Source organism: Equus przewalskii, chromosome 4, assembly GCF_037783145.1.
Source record: "Equus przewalskii isolate Varuska chromosome 4, EquPr2, whole genome shotgun sequence".
Taxonomy (NCBI): Eukaryota; Metazoa; Chordata; class Mammalia; order Perissodactyla; family Equidae; genus Equus; species Equus przewalskii.
Genome location: NC_091834.1, coordinates 41,812,089 through 41,836,521, shown reverse-complemented (window position 1 = coordinate 41,836,521; position 24,433 = coordinate 41,812,089). Strand labels below are relative to the sequence as shown.

The 24,433-nt window shown below is 35.5% G+C and overlaps 1 protein-coding gene across 5 annotated transcripts in view; it reads right to left on the bottom strand.

Annotated features, from left to right (window-relative positions):
* GLCCI1 (glucocorticoid induced 1) overlaps window positions 1–24,433 on the bottom strand; it is a 102,163-nt gene that overhangs the window by 76,042 nt on the left and 1,688 nt on the right. The window lies entirely within an intron of this gene.

The window sequence follows — 24,433 nt, the reverse complement described above, 5'->3', positions numbered from 1 at the left end:
GTCACACTCCCCGAGATTCCAAGTAGTTCTAGGGTGAAACCAGGTATTAGCATATTTTTTAAACCGAACCAGACTGATTCAGATGCATCAAGAGGTTTGGGAACCAATGAGGTCCTGAAGAAATGTTTCTCAAAGTGTGAGACATTTGTTAAATATGCTGATTTCTGGGCCCAATTTCTCATCAAGAATGTAAGACACTCTGGTAGTGGGACCAAGAAATTTGAATTTTTTATAAGCATCTCAGGTGATCTATACGTGACTAAAAGCTTAAGAACCTATTTCTGAAGGACTGGGACTAGATCCTTTAGAATTGTAGGTGCCCAAAAATAAAATCCTTTCTTGACAATAACCTACGTCATTTAGAGGCACTGAAAGTTTGACTACAAACCCAAGAAAATACCCTGCTGCAAAACAGTCAACCAATTCTTTGAAATCTGCAACTGGCAGATAAACTTCTAGAACCGAATAAATTCAAACATCTAGTCATCTCCTTCAAAAGGTCACTTTGTAAACTGAGTGCCAGCCATGACTAAGAACCTTCAAATCTACATACTCCAGGCAGAACACTCTAGGCAGAATTCTTAAGAACAGTAGAAAGATGAGATAACAAAGACAAAGTTCAGTACAGCTTCTTTTGGAAAGAGACCTTCCCACCCAAACAGGGCATTTTGTATGCAAACAAAAGTTAACTACAATAAAATTTACTTCCTAAAAAACATAAGGAAGTCTGAAGAAACATATTAAGTAGTTTCCTTTATAAAATGAAAGTGCCAGAGCAAAATTAATTCAAATATATAAGCAAAGTAAAATTTAGATTTTAATAATTTGATTAAGGAATTTAAGCCTGAGTCTGAAAATATGACAATATTTTATAGCTAATTTATCAAACAATCTTATCTTTAACAGAAAATCAGTAAGTTTTTCATGACAGCTAACTTAACTCATTCATATTATAATTTAAATCTTCATCACGGAAATCAAAACAACAAATTGAGCAGAGACTGAATACAGGACATTAAGTCGCTTTTCTTCAACTTCAAAATATCCTGAATTCATACCGTTCAAATCCAGCGGCAATCAAGAATAGCCATAAATAGATACAGGTAGGGAATTTTCCTGCTATTGGTTCACTGACGTTAAGCATAAATTTGCTAAAGCTCTATTTTGTTAATAGAGATTTGCTTCAGTATTTCTGTAATGAGAACTACTTCCTTGAAAGCTATAATCTTAAATTTATTACTGCTGACAAACAGTCTCTCCTTGACCAAATTTTAGTCAGGCCCCTCTGAACCCTCCTCAACTGAGTCCTAACTTTTGGGCTTCTGTGTTCATCTCTGCATTGTCCAATTTTAGCAAAAATCCTACTAAGTCAGCTGATCCAGAATCCCCCACCCTCAATTTCTGGTCATCCTTAGTATCTGACCAAGGTTCCTCATCCTCCACCATCCCCCATGTGATATCTGATCACCTTGGCCTGCCTTCAGCAACAATCTTGTTAGGTCTGGTTAGCCAGGATCCCCTACTTACCTCAATGTTTCTTTCCTCTTAGTAATTTTCCATCCACCGACCACCACCCTGCTCCTTGTCTATCAATTCCCACTTTTCCTTGTTGTATTCAGAGTTTGAGCCTAATCTCTCTCCCCAGTGCAAAATCTCATTGCAGTGATCCCTACACCTATCCTGATAGTCCCCTTGAATAAAGTCTGCCTTACTGTTCTTTAACAAGTCTCATGAATAATTTTTTCTTTAACTTCACTACCAGCATTATGAGTAATTTTCTCCTTGCCTCACAATTACAGAGAACAATTTTCAAAATAAATTCCCCCTGCCAAGAAAAAAACTGAAAGAACTGTTAAAGAATAAAAAAGAAAATGTAGAAAGGAGACTGGTATACTTCTCTAGCCAATCTAATGTACTTTAATATTGATCATCTAGTAGAATTATTACTAGATTCAGTTTTCCAAAGTCAGCATAGTCTAGGCACTTCACCAATAGCCTTTATGGCTTGGTCTTTCTTGACATATAAGATGACTAAAGTCAGTTAACTACATGGGCCTCATAAAATAAAATCATCAAAATTAAATGAACTTCAGATAAGAAACAGGAAAGACACTAGATCTGAATACGTTATCTGAAATAAAACTAAAGGGCAAACACTGAAGCCCTCTCAGTGTGAGTAGATTCTGAAACACTAATCAACCAGACCTGGAATCCTGCCGCAGAAGCAATCTAGAAAACATGCAGAAATGACCATATGGCTGCCCTGCAGAAATCTGGAAAGGAACCAATCAAGAAGCTGACAAGAGAAACAAACATGCTTCTGACCAAATGAAGCCTGACACAGCCTGTAACCTGAGCTCTGTCAAGAAAAACAATGAAAAAAATGTAGTCAAGGAGCCATTTGGAAATGATTCTCTAGGATATAGTTCACTCAATTAAATTTGTGTCAAATGACAAACAAATTGAGATAAGACATTTGGAGGAAGGTCTTCAGCCTATTTTCAAAGAAAAAAGAAGAGAGTATCTTTTTTTTTATCAACGTTGTAAAAGAAACTTCACTGAGATGGCCATGAAGCCTGGTGACAAGCACTGGAAGAGTACGCAATACATTAAGAGGGACCTCTGCCATTTGGAATACATCTACAAAGAAATTACATATATGGCAGAGATACTCAAGATTTTTAAGTTCATTTTTTTCTTGTGGAAAAATGACAGTCCTTTCAGGAACTTTTAAGTCATAGTTAAAAGGAGGCTCGTAAGCTTTATGAACCTTCCAATGAATTTAATTAATACAGATTCCAAACATTTAAAATTCATTATGACTAACAGGCTCAAACATTAAAGAAATAATCACAAACTATCAGCAACTATAAAACAACCAAAATAAGATGACCAAAGATGGAAAGTAATATTGTAAGTGAAAGGAAAACAAATATTTCTTAAGTAGAAGACTGAGTATTTCATAAAATTTTGTTTCAAAGCACTCAACATCCAGTTAAAACATTGGTAGAGCTTGGAAAACTTTTAACCAAATGAGGCAGATTTACTATTATATCCCAATTTACAAAGAAAAACAAACAAAAAAGCCTACAATAAAGGCTATAGAATGGGCTCTATCTTGACCACAGTATGACAATCAACATTATTGATGAAACTCCTTTATTTTTAAAGTAGGGAATAATTTCCCCAAACTTGTAATGTATAACAAAGGCATTTTTCCTCAAAGTTTACTTTTTAATGTGGAAAAAGGAAGAAAGTTACAAATAGAAAAAAATTCATCCATCTAGTAAAGGATACTCCTAAAATTTTTCAGCTGCTTTTATTTAAAATATATATCCATACATGGGGCTGGCCCCGTGGCCGAGTGGTTAAGTTCGCGCGCTCTGCTGCAGGCGGCCCAGTGTTTCGTCGGTTCGAATCCTGGGCGCGGACATGGCGCTGCTCGTCAGACCACGCTGAGGCAGCATCCCACATGCCACAACTAGAGGAACCCACAACGAAGAATACACAACTATGTACCGGGGGGCTTTGGGGAGAAAAAGGAAAAAATAAAATCTTTAAAAAAAAAAAAAAAAAAAAAAAAAAAATATATATATATATATCCATACATACAGAAATACACAAACACACACACACATACACCACCCCCCCCCCATATTTGTCCAGGTAACAGCTTCCTTCAAAATACTAACCTCTTATTTTTTATTATAGCATTATGGCAGGTGTCTAATATATGTAGCATTTTCTGTCCACTAAGTAGAGCAATAAGTCAACATTTAAGATAGTTCCTTAAATAAAACTTTTGTCAAAATATTCCGAAAGTAGAAAAGATGGTAGCAGAAAAGATTTTAAACTTCTCCTGACAACAGAGCAATGAGAATAGCCAAACCAAAGACTCAAGGACAATATCCACAACATAATAATGCCACAAAGTAGTCCCAGGAAAACTTCAAATACAAGTGAGTAGGAACAAATCAACAAAAATTAAAAGACCAATAAGTTTTTGGCATTGGTAGGAGAGGCAGAAGGAAAGCACCTGGGCTTCTAATGGTCCTGAGAACAAGAGACCATCAATCATTAACGAGTATATGTAAAGGACCAATCTGAGAACAGTAGCCAAAATTGGGAGGGTTCCAACCTGCAAGTGAGTGCAAGAGGACACCAAGTGAATAAAGTACTGGAACAATATGCCTAGTCTCACCTAGCAAACAAACGCTGTTTCTGATAGAGTCCAACACTGCGGAGAAATTACTGGAAGTCGAATCCAAACTGAACAGAACAAGGATGGTAAAAGCAAACGAGAAAGTTGAGGTAAAGTTGGGCCAGGGAATCAGGGAGGCTGATCACATTTTTTTTTTTAAAAGTCGCTTTACAAAAACAACAGAAGCAAGAGAACTAAAGCTCTGAAGCTAGAAAAGCTATGCTGAAAGATCCCTCCCTGCAAAAGTAAATTCATTTCACTTAAAAAATGAGGGGCTAGCCCCATGGCTCAATAGTTAAATTCGGCTTGCTCCATTTCAGTGGCCCGGCATTTGGTTTCTAGGTGTGGACCTACACTTGTTGGCAGCCATGCTGAGGCAGCAACCCACATACAAAATAGAGGAGGATTGGCATACATCTTAGCTCAGGGCAAATCTTCCTCAGCAAAAATAGAGCAACAGAAAACAAGAGCAAATTAATCCCACATAATTATATCATAAGAGGGAAAAGGGCATAGGAATAAAAGATGTCTCTCTGTGGATAATGAAAGCATGCCAGAAAAACATGCCCATATAAGATGAAAACTGTCACCTAATAGTTCAAAACAAGCTAAAAATCTTTTTTACATGATAGAAGCAATGAAAAACCTCAGAATTTAAAAAATTCATAAACTAAGCATTTGATGGCAAGGAAGACATGAGAAGGGAAGAGATCAAATTCAGGAAAGATTTAGAAATAAAAGAAAAATTTATTTCAGGAATGAAGACTAAATTACAAGAAACACAATGGATGCCTTAATGGAAACGGAAAATAAGACAAATTTTAGAATTTTTTAAAAAATGAGATTAAAAGACTTCAAGAGAAAATGATTAACTTACAAAATAAGCAAGATGGTCCAACATATGTTTAATAGGAGTCCCTGAAGAAGATAAAGCAACAAAACTAAAAATACTCAAAACCATAATTTTATAAAATTCTCCTAAAATAAAAATAACTTGAAAATATATATTGAAAGAACAAAATACATCTGGGGAAAATGATCTCAAACAGCCTACATCAAACACATTTTAATACAGTGAAAGTGACCCTCAAGTGTAAAAGTCACAGATAAAAACTATCTGAGTGCTTGCACATAAAGTATGCAAAACTCAAGGAATGGTGTTCCTGTGAGTCTTTCCTAAAGAACCTAACAGAGAATAAGCTTCATACAACCAACAGCTTGAAAAGGAGTTAACATAAGGACAGCTAGGAGGTGTGAGCCTTTCAGGTAGTAACTCTGAAAGAAGAGAGCAGCAGGATGCTCAATATCTCTAACACAAGTCTTCCGTTTCTACATGAAAGAAATGATCAGAGAAGGATCAGAAATTCTTATACTTATCCTCTCAGCACATTTGAATTTAAGAGTATGAATTTCCAGAATATCTGATAAGTAAATGTGAGTTATTAAATCCCTTCTAGAACCAGACACATGTATTTATTTTACCAATTTTAATATTGTTCCAATATTTTGATTATGCTGACTCTGAAAAAATTAATGCTAGCCTTACAGAGGAATACTTTCTTTCTAGGTAACCTAGCAAAGAAATCAGCTCCTGCCCAATCTAGAGGGGAAACTAACTGAAACGGAGCATCCACAGTGACTCCATTAATAGGATTTTTGCCCATCCCCTCCCTCTAGAGCTGGCAATCACAGAGTAAAATTTCAAAGTGCATCCTATGGAAGCTTGCAGCAAGAACCAGGAAGGGATCAAGGAACTGGAATTCCTATTACGTGGAAAGATGGAGTTTAGCATGAGAAACGGACTGAGGGGCTTGAAAAGAGAGTCATGTGGACAAGATGGAAAGAAGCTTAAAAAGGACCCTTCATCTTCCAAGGGGCTAAATCTAGAAGGGCCTCCCTTTGAAGAGACAAAAAAAATCCAGGTTCTTTCCAGACCATCCCACCATCTACTGGACATATCAATAATAAAAAAAGATTCCTAAAATAATTTTCAAGGCCAAGAAAGAATTATGACTATTAATATTATGGAATCAGGGTCTTACCACTACTACAAATGGACAATCAAAGTATACCATGTAAAATGAGATCTTTAGAAATCTGCATGATGACAACAGTTCCTCTGAATCTGAAAAAAAGTTATCAGCTTTCTTATCTCTTATGTGAATAAAGAATAATGACTTAATATGACACAGAGAGTACAAGAGTCTCCTAGACAAGTAAATATCTCCTCATGATATCTATACTGAAAATTTGTAGAATTCTGAATCCAAATAAATTTTAATAATATAGAAGTTATAAACAAAAGAAAGATTCAAGCACTTAAGTCAAAGCTATAAACACTTTGCTTAGGTAATAACTATAGATTAATAATAGCATAATATTAGGTAAGTCGTTAACTCAATGATTAAATGTAGAAGAGATTAAGGGGAAAGGGCTAGGAAAAGAATAACTGCCTAACCTCAATAAGATATGACTGCCAGTCAAGCCAATTTATTGATGGTAGGCAAATGATAAACAGAAATCTGTACTGAAATATGTCTAAATACCACTGATTACTTAATGCAAAAGAATCTGGTAAATTAAACCTAGCCTACAAGCTGTATTTTCCCCACACTATGTCCCCAAATTCAGCAATGGTTAACAGGTTGTTGACTGGGAAATATACAACTAACTACACTTTTCTAGAATAAACCCAGAATCAATAGGCTCAACAGAATGAAGGCTTCAGAAATAAGGAAACACAGATGTTTATTCTAGCATTTACTTTCATAAATATTGACACCAAAGAATCAAATATGTAGCTGTGAAGCAGTAGTTTATCCAAAATTGGATGCTTCGTTAAAGCTGAAAACAGCCAAAAGCTGCAGGAAACATCCTGAAGGAAAATATCTTATACAAATGACACCTTTGTAGAGGCCATGAAGTAAAACAGAACATGGTGAAAACCAGTTCTGTGTTTGCATAGACAGAACACCTTCCACCTCAACAATTCTACAAATATTGTGCATAAAAGGTTGCCAGGAAATGTTGCCAAGGGCTGAGAGCAACTTAAGGAAAAATAAAACTACTAGTGGCATGACTAAGTGTAGGGGAAAAGTGTCATAAAATATTTTAGGATAGCACCATACTTTATTCCTCTAGAACAGCCATAGAGCTGGCTATTATAATCATACTCAAAAATAGTCTACTGATATTACTGATTGAACTACACTCCAGTCAGAAAGTCACTGCCCAGGAGCTACAAACGGACTAAAGTCACAAAGTTCCAGACCTTGTTGTTATTAGCATCTAAGTAAATTTTTTTTCTTTAAATGATGAAAGAACATTATTCAACCCAAGTGCCCAAGAAATGAGTGAACAAATATCAGAGTATAGTTTTGTATACAGTTTGAATCATTAACAATACCCAGAACAGCTGGAGCATTTGGAATAAAAACCTGAACACCACCTCCAGTGTACTGGAAATACTCATCTCAAGGTGAGAGAAAAACAAAACCACATAGAACCAATTACACAAAAAAGATGGGTCAATTGGATTTTTGTCTCCCCTTTCTCTCCATTCTCTCCCTTTTCAACACTGATTGGAATTTTTAAAATCTTTTCTATGTAGTGTTGAGATAGGACAAGTACTGAACAATACATGTTCAAACATTATGAATAATGCAGTTAACTTATTTTTCATGGAGATGTCAAATCACTCACTTATCTATTGCTCCTTCCATCTATATTTTAGCTATTTTACTTTCACTTAAGAATGAAATAGGAAAGGAAAACCTAATACCATTCACCGATCTGTTTAGTTTGTACTTAAATGATTAACGTAAGACATCTACCAGAGAGTGGGCTCCTTCCTAAAAGTAAGGATTTTGTTGAGTTTTTTTTGTTTGTTTCTCTAACACCTAGCACAACTACTCAAGAAACATCTGTTGAACTTGTAGATATCATTTATCCATGCTCTCCTTAGTCTTTATGAAATAAATATTCAAAAATTAGAAATCACCTGCCATGTATTCTGGACCTCTTTACCAAAGGAGACATTTTGGAAGAGCCTCAAATAGAACAGCTCCACATTTTAAAAAATATTTTGTATGTGAAGCTCATGTAAAATCATTGTGAATAAAGTGCAAGACAGTGACAAAAATAACGAATTCAGGTCTTAATGTCATCCTATTTTCCACATTTATATAAAAGGTTATGATTTCTATGCTCGGATATTACACAAACAGGTATTTCAGATAGGTTCATATAATATGGAACTCTTCATATAGTGCATACCCAAGAAACATATTTACATAAAATAACAGGATCATTTAACAAATACACTAAACTTCTTGCCCTGCCAGGAACTCTGGGAGACTCTGAACTTATTTTTTTGAAGATGGTCTTTTAAAATTTTAATCATAGAATAGTTACAGGATTTTAGAGCAAATAAATACCAAATTGTATAAAAATAAATACATTCCACCAACATCACAAATTGAACTTATGAAGTGTCTCTTGTATATTGACAGAAGCACTGAAAACAATGAATCCAACTTGCCAATGTGATGGATCAAATGAGGTAAGAGTGGGACTCCCATAGTGAATTTCCAAAGAAGCTCCAACAGCAGCAGCTGGTAGACCGACCGACCTTTTAAACTCCAAGATGCAGGAAAGTTTGTAATGCTGATAGCTACAATTTTTTTAAATTTGTGACTTATCACAATAAAAGCCCAATGTTTATCTTCCTTGCTGACAGATGGCCTTCCACATGATCACTCAGAGATTCAGACTTTTTCATCTTACGGCTCCACCATTCTCCCAAGGCCTTGGTTGGAATTCTCTGCTAGACTCTCTGCATCCCACTGGCAGATGAGGGAAAAGGAAGGAGGAGGAGGACTAAACTAGTGCTTTTTTACTGAACAAGGATGAAAGTGTTGTATGTCATTTAGCCTTACCTAACTTCCCTAGAAGCAGTAAGAAACACAGGATAGATGTGGGCTCAAGAGGGAGAGAAAACAGGAATTGGTCAATACACAGAAGTCTCTACTATAGAAGGGCTTAACTCCATTTGTCTGAATTGTTGTTGTTAGCGCCATTAAGTGGATTCCAATTCCTAGTGACCCTGTGTACAGCAGAGTAGAACCCAGCTCCGTCTTTTTGCGTCATCCTCTCATCTTTCCACACAATATCAGACAATGCTCTGCTGAAGGGTTTTCACGGCCAATGTTTTTGGAAGTGGACAGCCAGGTCCTTCTTCCTAGTCTGTCCTAGTCTGGAAGCCAGAGGATGACAACCAACAGATGAGTGGTGTGGTTCCCTGACCAGGAAACGAACCTGGCCATGACAGGGAGAGCGCTGAATCTTAACCACAACACCACCAGGTCTGGATTTGTCTGAATTACCCTTGAAGACAGTGTGAGCCAAATTTTAGAGTGACCCTCACTGAATTATCATCATAAATTGTAACCACAAAGAGGATAAGCTAACAATCTAATTCAAAGTAATCCATTTTATCTTTCCCTAACAAGGAACACGTATTAAAAGTATGGAGCCATAAAAGGATAACAGCATTTTCAATAAAAAGTGAGTTCAGTTTGCAAAGAACACAAGGTACACAATTGAAGATGTTGAGATGAGTCTTTCATGTCAAGCTAAGGATTCTGAACTTCAGAAATCTTTTAAAATTTCTTTTAAAGAAAGGCTATGCTGATAGCAGTGCAATGGCTAAAGTAAAGATGAAGACTGATAGCAGGGGAAACCACGGAAGAGGTGGTAGTTCCAACAGGCCGAGCAAGAAGTAATAATTAAGACATGGAGGGGATGGAAAGAAGCCACCAGATTCAGAAGATAATTCTGAGGAGATGGGACAAGAAACGGCGATGAGCAGGATGGGAGAAATGAGAGCAGAGGAAAAGTCAACGATTATGCTGGCAGGAAGTAAGAACCCAACTTGATGCTCTGGGTCTGAAAGTTTCAACCAAGGCTGTGTTCCAAAGTGCCAATAAACAAACAAAAGAAACCATTCAACTCCATTTCTGTACCAAGTTCAAACTTAAATAATTCACTACTCTTGACAATTGTACTTATAATTTTATTACATGGGAAAAATTAAAGCACATGACCCAAATAGGAAATTTTATAGAGTAAAACTTATTAAAGTTGTTTTCTCTCAGTAGCATAGAAAAATACACTAGGTCACTTTTCAAAGCATGTTACCTAAGGGAGCATGATATAGTGTACTCTGTGAAATACAGGTCAAATACACGTTAAATGAAAACTTTTCATATAGATGGTAACAAAACCAGCAAGAAGGTAGAGAGCATGAGCAAAACATTCAAATACAGTTATAATGATATTTTAAAATATCTGTATATGTGAAGTTGCAGAATGTAAGGCTCACGTCTGGTTTACCTTGCTGTACACAAGCACCACCTGTAAGAACACCCAGTCCAGTCAGCAGAAATGCAGTAACTATACCTTTCAATGCTTGTTTCAACTTTGAATTTAAATACCAACATAATCTTCTGCTCAAAAATCACAAAGCCAATTCCAGCAGAGAAAATGATCACACGTTAGTTAAGAAAATTAAACTGCAGTTAACTAGACTGTCATTCAAAACTATGTTAGATGAGTCAGAGAAGGGAATTTATACTCAAACTGATTAATTAAGTTTCTCTAAACCCTCCAACAAACTTATTTTTACCAAGTAACCCTGAAGGAAACAGTTTAGTTAAAGAATTCAGCATTTAAGATATGCCTCCAGGAAGGAAATATAATGGTAATATCATAAATAGATTTCCCCATAATCACAAAGAAGAGGTTCAGAATTATGTTAGATATCCTTTGGTTTTCTTTCATATGATATAAGCAAAATCCCTAAGTCACTACCACTCAGTATATTAAAATTACTTAGAAGATTACGAAAAGATGACCATGAATCTCTACTCTACATGGACAAAGAATCAGGAGCCAGTGATTATCTAATGATTGCTGAGAAACAAAGGTGAACTTAAGGGCCTTGTCTCTCTTACACACACCCCCCATACAAACACACACACACCTATATTGTGTAGACTTTAGGAGTAAACGATTAGTTGGCCAATTAATTTCTTGGTCCTTAAATACATACAGAAACTTTAAGTTAAAATCAGCCTGAAGGAATATTTAATTATAAACAGAATCATAATCCACAGCATTAATCATATGTCTAGTCTAATTAAGCTTACTTACTGCTTTGTCCTCCTGACATTAATAACAGTAGAAAGTTGTGTGAAAGTTTTTCACGCAGGAAGAAATACTTCCTCCATGGAGCTGGTTAGGAACAGCTTACCAGAAAATTATAACTGAAATAATAACTTCTTTTTATAAGGACAAAATATTCCAGAAAAAGCCTTGGAATATTTACATATTTTAAAAGCATACCTTTCCACAGAGAAATATGAGAAAAAAAATCATTAGCACAGCAGTTCTTTCCCTTTAAGGGGTTATTTAAATACCAAATTTCTTAGACTCTCTAAACTCAGACTAGAAAGGGAATGGAAAAGATCTATTCATGTTCATTTACAACAACTTCTTAGGATATTAGTTAATTCTGCTAAATGTCAGTAGAACATTTTATGCAGCAATGAGAAATCACACTATTCAGTAATATGTTATTACAACCTCAGACGAACCCGAACCTTGTGTAACTGACTTCCTAAAAAGTTTGTGTAAATAACACGTTGGTAAATTGAATATTTTTACTTGCACGTAAGTTAGAAATTCTCTAAAGTAAATAACCACCCCAAAATCTGCTCTACAGTTTAAAATTTTTACATTATAATGAAGTATAAATTAATATGCAATTTACATTCTCCTTACTTGGAGCTTAGTATAATCATGGTCTGTAAGAGACTATAGGGGCCAGTCCCGTGGCCTAGTGGTGAAGTTAACATGCTCCGCCTCAGTGGCCCAGGGTTTCGCTGGTTCAGATCCTGAGAGCGGACATGACACCGCTTGTCAAGCCATGCTGAGGGGAAGTCCCATATGCCACAACTAGAAGGATCTACAACTATGTACCGGGGGGCTTTGGGAAGGAGAAGGGGACAAAAAAGAGAAGATTGGCAACAGATGTTAGCTCAGGTGCCAATCTTTAGGGGAAAAAGACTATAAAAACATTTAGATTTTTAATTGAAAAAGCCCACCAAATTGTGAGCATGCTGGTTTACGTTTCTCTAAATATAACAGCTTCAGAAGCTGATTCCATGAAGCCTCACTAGACCAAAATTTACATAACAGAACTCTAAACGTAACTCAGAAACTCACTCTTTAGAAATGTATCTTCCATCTTTCAAAATGTAGACTGTCCTTACATCATTCATCTTTGTCCCACCTATTTCTACCAGCACAAGCACCCAGCTCCTATTTTATGTCAAAGTCTCAATCAGAACTTTTCCAAGCTTACACACTAGTGAACGATAGGCCCTAAATGAAAATAAAGGCCATCAGTTACCTAAACCATTAGGCATTTTAGAAAACGGCCAACATAAGTATATCTATTAATTTTCATCTTTGTCAGATATTTATAGGACTACATGCCATAATAATCACTGTTTAGTGATTTGAACCCAGCTACATATATAGCTAAAACAGAAATCTCTATGTAAATTCCACATAAGGATTTAACAAACATTTACTGCAGAGCCTTCAAAGCATCAGACATCATGCTGGATGCTGGAATGCTAACAACAACAAGGTGCTTTTTGGTGAAGCATGCACATCCACCAAAATTACCCTGAAAAGGGTTACAGAAACATTAAGATGGGTTAAGACAGATGAAAAATCATAACTAAACTGTCAAAACCTCTAGAATTGCTGTATTAACTATGGGAATAATACAATGAGTCTAATCAAAGATTCAGCTACTATATATTTACTTCCTTTTACGTTTTGAGGCACTTAATTCAAAAACGGAGTAATATTTAAAAATGAGCAAAATAAATATTAACAATAATTTATTTCATTACTTTTCCTATGCCTTTCTATTTCCTAAAATTCTTACATGCAATTTTAAATGGTTTATTATATGTTTATATTCATGGGCTATAAGCTTTTCTTCAATGTTCCATACGTAATATATTAAAAAAAAAAATTCAGAAAATGATTCACCTAGCATCTGTTCTACCATGAGATTAAGTGTAGTATTTATTTCACCAAATAGGAATATCTGTATAAAGATGTTATTTTCTGACTACATGGCTTAATACAAAGTAGAATAGGGCAACTGTCCTAAAGACTAACTAACATAACTCAATAGGAATACTAAAGGCTATAATGCTAATAATTCTTTAAGGTAAAAACCACAAATAGATAAAAATTGAAAACAAGTACATTCTGAGTAAATTTATTATCTAATAAAGATAAGTCACTGTACATTCAACCAAGATAGCAAGTAAATGTTAATACAACATATGAAAAGCTTATTTTCTATTCTAGCTCAGTAATAGCAGATATTTAGTCAAAGCAAATCCCACTCATCTCAATAGCCTCAGAGGGCACCACTATCCAGGTATTACTACACAACATTATTACTTTATTATTATTACTACATTTCTATACAAGAAGGCACATCCAACAATAAAGTTCAGAAATCTGAGAGGATGTACGTGTATGAGTGTGCAGAGAAAGCAAAGTGTCAATAACATCATTATGCTAGGCCAAACTATAGCAGAATATTATAATATGTCTAGGCAGCAATATAACTTAGACCGAGATATATTACAGAAGCTACAGGATGAAGCTCCCTAAGCTTCATTTAATGAAAGAAAAACACATATAAACAGAGTATTTGGTATGCAAAAAAGAACACTAAAAACCTCAACCTAAGTAACACAGGTAAACACAGAAACATAATAATTCATATATGAAGTCCAAAGCTCTGAGAAAATAGTGGTTCAAACTTTTTGCAGATTTTTTTTTAAAGATTTTATTTTTTCCTTTTTCTCCCCAAAGCCCCCTGGTACATAGTTGTATATTCTTCGTTGTGAGTCCTTCTAGTTGTGGCATGTGGGACGCTGCCTCAGCATGGTCTGATGAGCAGTGCCATGTCCGCGCCCAGGATTCGAACCAACGAAACACTGGGCCGCCTGAAGCGGAGCACGCGAACTTAAACACTCGGCCACGGGGCCAGCCCCAAATTTTTTGCAGATTTTAAATAAACTGACCTTGTTGAGAAATACGAATTTGAGCACACCAACTGCACCTAGAATATGCATTCTGTAAGGGTCAAATAGAATCCCTCACAGTAGGGATTCAATAAATATTTCTTGTGCGGAGGAGGGAGAAAATCCATTAGTTTTACTCAGCAACATACTACCCACAATTGTACAATACCTGAAAGAAACGTGTCTTGAATGAACGAATAGTTACCACTGAAACTACATTAAAGCTACACTAATCTTTGGCCATGTTAACCAAAAAGAGAAGGGGTCAGCAAATGCAACTGACTGAACCAGGTGTTTTCAAATGGGCCACTTTGGCATGGAAAGAATGAATGGGATTTTAAAATAAGTGTTTTTAAGCTATCTGATCAAAATATTGCAGAATACTGTAGGTTTTTCAAAAACCTACTTCTGAGCACAGTCTAACTCCCCAATTTTATAATACTAATGAAACTGCATTTAGCAATGTTTGCTAACTCCTGTTTAGTAAGTAGTAGACATTTAAATCACCTGACTTTAAGCAGGCAAAGGACAGCTGATTCTTTTCAGGGTGATGCCTCAGATTACCTTCAAAAATACTTCAAAAGAAAGAAAATGACATTGTCACAGAACTCTCAAAGGTATCATAAATATACTTTGTTTACAAACTATCAGTTAATATATAAACAAATCTATATTTTACTATGATCTTTTTGAACCTTCATGGAAAGATCACTTCACAAGTTTACATGAGAATAGCAAAGTCTTTTATGGCTAGACCTGATGTAACCCTGAGCAATTGACCTTTACTAGTTTTAATTATTTTCTAAGATACACACATTACTTCACTAATTCAATTTATAACTGATGTATTTAACTAGAAGAGTAAATATAATTACAGAAGAAATCTCATGAGAAACTTTATCCATCACTTAGACTGTATATAACATTTTTAGTATCATAATAATCAAGGTATTTCTAATGCTACTTATGAAAGGACTCATGTTCCACATTGACTATTAAGAGAGCTTAGAGTAAGCACAAGTGACACTCAAAAAATGCCAAAACGCCTGAAAGAAATTATTAAAATGGAGACTGAAATCTCTTTTCTACATCACATCAGCAAACATAAAAAACTGACAGCACAAGCAGGTGTAAATTGAGAAGATAGTTCACCTTGTTTTGCCATCAGAGTGATATATAAAAAGATACTATTTTGAATGCTGCTAAAATATCAAAGGATAGTAAAAGTAAAGAATCATAATGGTAGGGTTGAATGGAGCCTTATGATGCTTTATTATAATGTAAAGCTTACACTGTCAAATATGAAAATACAAAAGACCTTATTCTACGCAGATTTTGAGATTTCAGGTGAAAGGTAGTTTTAAAAAGTTAAATCTAAATTCTGTCTTAACAAAGTGGTAAGTCCTTTAAGGACCAGGAGGAAGGCTTACTGATGGGATAATAAGGTTCGGAAGCGCTATGACATTCTTATACGCATACCTGAGGCTTGAATCACTGCGAATACTGCCGCTGTTTTAAGTTCTGTGGACCCTAGAGGCTAGTCCCATTTAGCTTTCTCTTCACACAACCCCCTAATGCTATTTTTGGCCTTTCATGACTTAATTGTATAAGCAATGGGACAATCCATTGTGTATGCCTTTCTGGCCCCAATTAATTGGGTTCCCAAACTAACTTTCAGCTAACTTGAAGGCGGAATTCAGAGAGTTGCATGGGCCTTCTAGACCCTCTGTGCGTGCGGCCTGACTTTGGGCAAATTATTTAACTTCTCAAGATGTCACTTCCTTATCTGTGAAGAAAGGTTATAAGAGTTCTCTACATTGGGCTCCAGTGAAGACTAGTGGCTGACATAAAAGCTCAACAAATTATAACTAATTTTATTAAAAATCATCTAGTCTATACAGTGCTATAATAATCAAAACAATATGGTACTGGCACAAAAACAGACACAGAGATCAAAGGACCAAAGCAGAGAGCCCAGAAATAGACCCACGCACATACACTCAACTAACCTTTGACAAGGGTGCCAAGAATACACAATGGGAAAAGGATAGTCTCTTCAATAAATGGTGTTGGGAAAACTGGATATCCATGTGAAAAAAATGAAACTTACACCATACACAAAATTAACTCGAAATGGATTAGAGACTTAAATATAAGACATGAAACCAGAAAATTCCTAGAAGAAAATACAGGAAAAAGGCTCCCTGACATAAGTCTTGACAATGATGTTTTGGATGTGACACCAAAAGCAAAAATAAACAAGTGGGATTACATCAAACTAAACAGCTTTCGCACAGCAAAGGAAACCATAACAAAAAGAAAAGGCAAGCTATGAAATGGAAGAAAATATCTGCAATCCATACATCTGATAGGGAGTTAATATCCAAAATTTGAAAGCACCCATAAAACTCAATAGCAGAAAAAGAAATAACCCAGTTAAAAAATGGGCAAAGGATCTGAATAGACGTTTTTTCCAAAGAAGAGATATAAATGGCCAACAGGTACACAAAAAGGTGCTCAACATCACTAATTATCAGGGAAATGCAAATTAAAACCACAATGAGATATCACCTCACATCTGTTAGAATGGCTATTATCAACAAGACAAGAGATAAGCATCACCTCACTGAGGATGTAGAGAAACGGTAACCCTTGCACACCGTTGGTGGGAATGTAAACTGGTGCAGCCACTATGGAAAACAGTATGGAGATTCCCCCAAAAATTAAAAATACAACTATCACATGATCCAGCAATCCCACTTCTAGGTATATATCCAAAGGAAATGAAATCAGTATCCTGAAGAGGTATCTGCTCTCCTGTTTTCAATGCAGCAGCAGTCACAAGAGCTATGATATGGAAACAACAGAAGTGCCCGCTGATGGAGGAATGGATAAATGTGATATATATACATATTCGTATACATACACATACACATACACACACACACACACACACACAGGAATATCACATAGCCTTAAAAAAGGAGATCCTGCCATTGGCAACAACATAGAAGAATTTGGAGGACACTGTGTTAAGTGACATAAGCCAGACACAGAAAAACAAGTACTGTAAGATCTCACTTACATGTGGAATCTAAAAAAATTGAATTCATAGAAGGAGAGAGTAGAATGGTGGTTGCCAGGGGCTGGCAGGGTAGAGGTAAATGGGGAGATGCTAGTAAAAGGGTACAAACTTGCAGTTATAAGATGAATAAGTTCTGGAGATCTAATGTATAGCACACTGACTATAGTTAATATTACTGTATTGCATACTTGAAATTTGCTAAGAGTAGATCTTAAGTGGTCTCATCATACACCAAAAAAAAAAGGTAATTATGTGAGGCGACAGATGTGTTAAATAGCCTGACTGTAGTAATCATCTCACTATGTGTATATATATATATATATATATATATATATATATACACCAAATTATCACCTTGTACACCTTAAACATACACAATTTTTATTCATCAATTATACATCAGTAAAGCTGCGGAGAAAATGTCAAAAAAGAATGATTATTATCTATCTAGTTTAATAAATTTACTTTCTTTCAATAGCAGAATCTTTTCCCTACCCAATCAAACTCAAAAATCCTACTACTCTCATTTTCAAGAGAGAAAAATAAGATACGAGAAGTTAGTGATTTGCTATAAGTCAAATGTTAAAACTGGAAACAGAACCTAAGTCTCTCGACTCCAAATCTAATATTTTCCAGTATACCATTTTGTTTCTAAGACTCTTTTATGGAACCATTTCGAAAATACTCTCTTTGATCTTTAACTTGCAATTCTAGAGAAAAGAGCCATGTTACCCTACCAAGGAATAATGTAGCCACACATTGCTTCATTTCACCTTCATCAGAAAAAAGACAATCCCAAAAGCAAATGTATAGCATCAGTTATAAGGCAACTCTAGTTGTCAGTCAGTGCTCACTCAATCTTACATTCAATACTATCTATAGTAATCATTTTATTAGGTATATAATAGGCCTTAATAAAACTAATTAAGCCACAAAGAGTTCATTTATGTCTTGTTTGTTCTGCTTAAGAAAACAATTGTATAATAATTTTATAAAATGTTTCACAAAATAGTTAACTTTTTAGTAATGTAAAAGTTAAAATTAGCTAAATGGACTATTCACGAAAGTTCTACCTGTGGCCATACTGGCTAAATAAGGAGCTATTACTGTCAGTAGTTGGTAGGTATTTGATCTTTAGTAACACCAGGCAGCAAGGTGTCGCAGTTTTTGCCTTCTTGTTATGAAACACATTCAGATCTTTAGTGGATTTCTTAATTCTAATAACTTGGAAGACAATTTTGGACACTGACCTTACTACACAATAACAAGTGACACTAGTTTCTTTAACTCATTCTCATTTTTGCTGAGCCACCACTAAGGTGTGCACCATGGTAGCACTTCATTAAGTTACAAACATACAGAGTTCAAACACACAAATTGCAGTGATGACTGTTAGCTCTTGGGAGGGCCTGATTAACCTGGCACCACTTGCTGGGACAATCACTTTGAGACCAAGCTTTCTGCTTAGTTATTCCTGAACTATTCATCAGTTTACCACCACCATGTATAACTGACTTTTTTCATTTTTTAATCAACAGCCAAGTTTTTCTCTTTCCTTTTTTTTCTCCTCCCCAAAGCCCCAGTGCACAGTTGTATACCCTGGTTGTAAGTCATTCTAGCTCCATGTGAGCTGCCACCACAGCATGGCAACTGACAAATGGGTGGTGTGGTTCCACGATCGGGAAACAAATCTGGGCCGCCCAAGCAGCAAGTGCTGCACTTGAACCACTGGCCATCAGGGCTGGCTCTACAACTAACTTTTAATGTTCATGAAGAAAAGTATTTCTGCTCAATATGATTCAAGAACACAGACTCTAGACATAAGGAGGGCCAGACAATCAAGTTCATATCCTTGAGCCCTTAGGAACAAGGACTTCTCACTCTCTGACTTGGTCTCTCTCTCTCTCTCTCTCTCTCTCTCTCACACACACACACACACACACACACACACACACACACACACACTTTTATGTAAGAAACAAATGGGGAAATATGACCAATCCATCCATATTCTATTTCAGTTACATTCACCATCCTAGGTCTTACATTTCTAGACATTCTGAAAATGTCAAAGCCTTTCCCGGCACCGCATAATAGTTCTGTGGCAACAATAGAAAACCTATTCTTTAGAATTCTTTTAGCTCAAAAATCACAGCTGATCATCAACATCAGAGTCTTTTTGAATTAGGAGCTACAGGATTGTCTTGTGGAATGAACACTGGATCTTGAATCAGATTTGCATTTCAAATCCACTCTCAATGAATGAAAGTATACACTGCCTTATATATAGTAAGCACTCAAATTTTTTTTCCTTTCTACCTACAGATAGACAAAATAATATAGGGGAAGTTACTGAGGTATTCATGAACTTCCCTCCTCCTGCTATTTGCCTCAATAACACTCACTTGAAATAAACAATACTGCTTAAAGGTATCTGCCATGTTTGTTCCTGATAAAATGAAATACTAGAAAAGTATTTTTCCATAATTTGTTCATAATATAAGTAAAATCCTTATTTTCTTCACAATTACTACTAGTTCATTATAATTTGTTTTACAGAATAAGCACGAATCTTATTCTTCTAGAATCAGCTAGATGATGGATACAGTCATGGCCAGTTCCAGGGGTCCAGAAGAAGGGTAGAGGGAAAGAGAGGTGGCTTCTGGCTTTTCCATGAGTTCCTTAGGCTTTCTGTGTCAAGAATGAGTAGTGTTCTCTCTTTCCTCCACCTACTTTTGGTAAACTCAGAGACCATCATCAGTTAGCTAAGTTCAAGCTCTTTTTAAAATAAACAGTATACAGGACAGAAACAACATCAGTGATTTGGGTTTTTTGACATTTAATAAGAGAACAAAATTATATACTCAAGACAAAAGACAACAGTGCTAGGCACAGACCCAGGACAGGTGTTGTGGAAAAGCCTAGCTCAGTGATGCCTAGGAATTTCAAGTTCCGGAGAAAAGGCAGAACTAAAATTAAGAATAACAAAGTCATTAGTATATACTCCTTGGCAGATTATTAGCTATATGTGAAAGTTTTGATAAAACAGGCTTTTAGAAAATTTTTAAATTTCAGACTGAAGAAAAACCTATTAGCCATTTGTTGAACACTGCCATTTATTTTCACTGTTATTCATTGCCATGGAGCCCAAGTATTCCTTTGTTTTCTTACTCACATTTAGTCCACATTATCACAAATAAAATACAAATCACAAGGATGCCATTACCCTTCAACATTTCCCTGACATATAAATGCAAATTTGCATTAAATCCTTCAAGAAATGTACAGTGCAGTGAATGAAATATCTTTCCATAAAAAGTACTGTAAATAATGAAATAATTGTTAGTTCAATACACACAAAACTTTACATACAGTTAAACTGACCTAGGTGCTTTTATATATCTTAGATATACAATATTCAGTACGTATAGAATAATAGTTACTTGAGAAGAATATAATCTCTGAATATATGACACTAATTTAAAAACAACTTCTATAAACTCACTTATCTATTTTGCTATTCACCCACTGATCCAGAAATTTTACACACCATAAATGATGGGAAAAGTTAGATACATAAATAATGAATGTTGCTGATACTTAGTGTAGTTCTCAAAGGCTAAAAACCTTTTCCAAAAATCAATATTTGAAACCTGTTGCTTTAGATAAAGAAGCCAAAACTTTAACTATTTTCGCTCTAGTACAGGAAAGCTTTGAAACAAGTTCCTCTATGCGCTCTAAGAAAGTTAATTTTAAAAAAGGGGGACAGGAGGAGGACCTTAATTTCCAAGAATATCAGCCTAAAAAGTAACTTTATAGGATGACAATGTCTGAGTAACTTTAAAAGCAAGAGAAAAATAGTAATTTAAAATGCTGGCATTCCACAAACCTAGTAGAGCATAAAAATGATTCTAAAAGGGAAACGTAATGAAAAGATAAAAAACTGAAAGCAAATTAATTGATTAAAACAGACGCACATACACATTGCATGCAGTCATTCAACATTATACGCTAGCTAGCCTTGTATTTTCTTTTAAAACATAATCATAACTTCTTAATGTATAAACCAATAAGGCTCTCAAGATACTCACAAAAAATTCTAATTAAATTTCGCTCTAGAGTAATAATCTGTTAGAGTATTAGGCCTAAATAAATCTGTTATTAAATCAGGACTCAACGCTTGCTATTTTCCATAGCAGGAGCTATATAAATGACAAGCCCTTCCATGTTTTTGTTACTAGATTTGGTACACTTAAAAATAAGCAGTATTCCGCATCCAGAGTACTCTGATGCAACTGTTTTTATAGAATTTGTCATTCATCCTAATATTCAGTCTTTACAAAAAAACCCACAAGAGGATTTGCAATTGTTACTATCTTGCACAGTAAAACTGTGAGTATTTGTTCTGTTTTTAAATCCATAGGTTTTGCTCTACGAGGTTTAAGAACTTTATTATATCTTCTTTTGGTTGTTACTAATGACTTTAGCTTAAAGATCATTAATTTTAACATTAACATCCTGCTATATTCTCATTTGAGTTGTTCTATTTATCTCAAAGGTAGACTTTATGTATTACCATCACAAAAAAATATCTATTTGCATAATACTTTATGATTTTACATCTATTACAAACACATCACAGGGAGCCTGAGGACACATTCAGCAGCTTGTCATTCACCACTTCAAGATCCTTCAGAACCAAACAAGGGGGAGGGTGACATTTTGCTAATGGAAGAAGTAAAGAATGAATATAAATAAGAAACCTTGAAGTTTTAAAACTATAAAAAATTTTAAAAATATAAACAAAAATATGATCCAAATGCACAAACAAGATGGTTTCAATTTGTAAAACTCCATGTCCTCCATATAGAGTAAGGTGTTTGGAGATTTATGTATCTCCTATTACGATACCTATTTAAATTATCTAAAACTGCTACAAAAAAACAGGAAATGATTATCTTCTTGCTGGATTTTATAAATTAATATCCTATTAAAATTGATTGCACTTATTTACAGAATTCAGCTTTTCCTCAGCCTTGCAAAGTAATTTGAGTATTTCCTTATTACTCTAGCCTTAACCCTATAAGTATGCATATTAAGAATGTTTAAGAGGGACATAATAAAGATCTAACATGTTTAGAAATTACGTTGTTTCATAATTTCCTGGTAAGACAATTACAAAGAAAATTGTTTAAAGCTTTTATATTTTCTTCCATAACCACCAGACCAGATAAAAAATACTGAATGCTCAGTTATGTCACCTCTAGTCCAAATGCTCATAGCAGTTAAAGCTTTTTGTAAACAATATGCCTCTATACTAAATACATATCCCTTGAGCCAATTAATTTAACATTTTCTAATGTAGTTTCAAACGCAGACTAACACCATCTTACACACACACACACACACACACAGAAGTGTGCAGAAAGGGAAGGAGATGGAGAGCAAGAAATGGAGCACGTTGTTGTTTTTCATTCATGCAGTATAGTGATGTCAGTGTCTGCAGCAGCAGCAGCAGGAACCTTGACCTGTGGAGGCTAAAATCCACTGAAGTCAGAACCTTACAGAATTCAAAAGAAACTGAGTAGATAATCATTGGAAAAATTGTTCAGCTGTTCATAGTATGAATTTTAAATGGCTAAGTAAGACAAAATAGATTAGTTGTACAGTTTTAATTTGGGTAGAGAGGAGCAAGGCGGGATGTGGAGAAGTAACAAAAAGGTAATATAATCAGAGAACTGGGGTCAGAAGAGCCTGCATTCAAAATCACTTCAATGTAAGAAACTGACAAAATCACCTGGTGTTAGAAACAGCAGAAAAGCCTCTTCCATTCCCAACAGAAGCTGATGATGCAAATCTGTCTGCTGCACAACCAGACTCAGAAAAGCGTTTTCATCATGATTGCATTAAAATTGCATTAAACTCGGATGTGCCATACTACAACAAAGAGGATAGTTTAAGCCTGATCACAAATTTCATTAAAACTACTTAATGATGGACCATGTAATTCCTAAGCAATGAAAGGCTTTTGTAGGACGCCGAAAAACAAGTTGTACTATGATCTGTTGTAAGATGTTAGTGTTTATCAACAAAAGGGGAGGAGGTGCTAGATAGCCATTATATTGTTGCAGCAATTGCTGAAACTACTCTTACTCTGCCCAAAAAATCCTCTGTATACAATCTGTGTGCAATGCTTATTTTATGGCTCTTACATTAGTCCCTAAAAGAAAATCCCAAAACCCAAATCTATGCACTGTTGAAGCTAAATCAGTCAAAATATATGTAACTGCTGCCTTCTTTTCCTTCTGTTGCCTCTCATTTCATATAGCTCTAGAAACTGTGCAAGGGAGTTGCATATGGCATTAATCTGTTAGAAAATGGTGGCCTTTTCTATAAAATACAGCCAAAGATGTGTGTTCAGTCGTGGTCATTATTAGGGCGATCACGTTGTTTTCATTCATTCATTCAGGATTTGCTGGAGGATGTCAGTTTCTGCAGCAGCTGGCTTGACCTGGGGGAGGAGTGGGGGAGCAAATTCCTCCTGATGCATACAGATTACAGGATGTATTTCTTGGTGCTCAAGTACACATCCCAATGCACTATATCCTACCCTGCCTCACCATCAAGTGGTATGAAAACAAGTGCCTCAGCAACACGCTAATTACAGGTCAGAAATAGTAAAACAAAAACACTAAAACTGCGATCTATCATAACACAATCACTCTCTCCAGGTCTAAGACCTTCATCAAGAAAACTCCATTAAAAAAATTTCCCATACCACATAAACACTGTACAGAGCTCACAGTGTTTCCCTTCCAAGCAGAGATTTTTTCCACTCAGTACGATCGGTTCTATCCACAATGCAGCAGCAGCAGCAGCATCTGTAGCTCTAGCCTGGTATCTAGTAATATTAGCTACTCCACTCTCCCTTATGAGCTTTAAGTCCCTGTTTTGGCTCATCTT